The sequence below is a fragment of the Pezoporus occidentalis genome, unplaced genomic scaffold (genome assembly GCF_034315485.1).
Source record: "Pezoporus occidentalis ecotype Australia unplaced genomic scaffold, CSIRO_AGI_Poc_V1 ctg55, whole genome shotgun sequence".
Taxonomy (NCBI): Eukaryota; Metazoa; Chordata; class Aves; order Psittaciformes; family Psittacidae; genus Pezoporus; species Pezoporus occidentalis.
This window is the reverse complement of record NW_026915888.1, coordinates 4772005-4774131: the sequence shown is the minus strand read 5'-3', so window position 1 is coordinate 4774131 and position 2127 is coordinate 4772005.

The window sequence follows — 2127 nt, the reverse complement described above, 5'->3', positions numbered from 1 at the left end:
TTCCTCCCACAGCCTGAAGTCACTCAACCTGTTCAGCTCCCCCGGCGCTGGCTGGGGCTGAAGCACACGCCACGGTGGATGCAAGTCCGGGCCTGTGGTGGCTGTGTGGCCCCGCAGTGCCGATGGGAAGCCAGTGCCTGCTGTGTGCCGAGGGGGACCCTTTGCATGGGGAGGTGCTGGGGTGGCTGCTGGGGTGGGCAGTGAGTGGCAGACCTGACCCAGCCTTGGCTTTCTCAGCCCAGCGTCCCAAACAGGGAGCGACTGCTCCAGCACTCGTTCCTAGGGATGCTCGCCTCAGCAGCAGCTGCTCCATGGGACGAGAGGTGTGTGTCAGTGCCATCACTGCGGGCTCCAGCAGCACCCAGCTGTCCTGCTCCTGGTGATGGCTCTGTGCTGCGGTTGGATGGCCACAGCTGGGTACTGAGTGTGTTCAGCACCCACCAGCACTCCCGTGAGCTGCAGTGAGACCCCAGCGGCAGCAGTGCAGGGTCTGACACAGGCTCCTTCTCATCCCAGTGAGGCTCTGGCCATGGCACAGGCAGGCCAGGGGGGTTTCATGGGACCTGTGATTCCCATGCACTTTCTCAGCTGAATCGCTGTCTGGAGTCTGCCTTGCACCTCCTGATGGATTGCCAAAGGAGAGCAGTAGATGTGCAAAGGCCTGAGATAGTTTTCCTTACAAAGGCTGCTACATCCCATTGGTGTGCTTACAACCTACAAGTGCTACAAATGTTAGAGGAGAAGGCTGTAAACCTGAGGGAGTGGTTTCTACCTGAGCCTCTCACAGATAACGCCATCAGACTGCACAAACTTCCCTTCCCTTTTCTCAGGAGGACTCATTCACAATTGCAGACTGGAAACGGTTCAAAACGGTTCTAGGTTCTTCCCCCTGGATCACCATTTTGTCAGAATAAAGGGGTTTCTTTCATTCTATTAGTTTTTGAATGTGCCCATTTGGCTACATTAAAATGTTGACAAACATCTTCAGGATAATGCAGAAACCAGTGACCTCACTGCGTTTCATCTCAAGTTCCCTTTGACTTTGGTATTTCTTTGTAGTCTGTTGATTTGCGCTTGGCTGGCTGAGCGCATACTTTTTAATGAATGATGTTGCAAATAGCATCATGTCATCTGCTGGCGTTTTTAAATGCAATGCATGACATAAATGAGAGAGAAAACAAAGGGTTGGAAGGTTGTTTTTCCTTTTTACATATTCTTCCCTATTTGTGCCCTGTGATTAACACTCATGCTGTATTTTCATCTGGTTAGAAAGGAAACAAGGATGAAGTACCCTGTGGTGGGCAGGGGATGGAAATGAGGTTGGATGGCTGGTTTTGTGCACGCTGCTTCATGCTCATCTCCGGTCAGATCTGTCCTGTGAGCACTTGCTCACTTTTTCCTATCCAGTAGAGCCAGGCTGCTGTAGCTCTGCCGTGAGAAGCAGAGCCTGTGTTCGCAACACACGGTTCCCAGAGAATTCCCAAGGGAAACCCCAGTCACCTCGTGGGCACCGCAGGAGGGCCCAGGCCAGGGATCCCAGGGATCCCACGTGCTGAGGGCATCCAAGGGCTCCAGGGGGATCTGGTGTGCGCTGCCTGGTGCAGGCAGTGGTTACCCTCTGGGCTCCTGAAGGAGCTGGGTCCATCCCCTCCCTGGCTGCTGCAGCGCTGTGCTGTCCTCTCCTGAGGATGCCACCTTCCATCCCCCTGACAGGGCTTCCAGCCCCTCTCCCGCCTGCCTGGGGCTGGGACAGGGACTTTTTCCAACCAGCAGTTTCTAAATTGCCTGGTACAACAAAGCAAGGCTCTGATCTTGATTGCAGTCTCTGGGTTCTGCTGCAATAGAAAGGCTGGTCATGCTAACACTTGGCATTTATGTAACACTTCGAATCTTCAAAGCGCTTCCAAATGCTAATTCATCCTTGGAACACCCCTCGGGCTAAGCATCACCCCCACTTTACCTGGAGAAAACCAGGGGACACACAGAGAGCATATCAATGTCCCATTTGGGATCGGGATGCGAGGCTTTCCTGGTTCTCCACTGAACACCCAGACCATCCCACTGAACTTTATTATCTACCACCGCCTCTCCCTCGCAGTGCATCTCGTAATTGGGGTTAGAAGATAA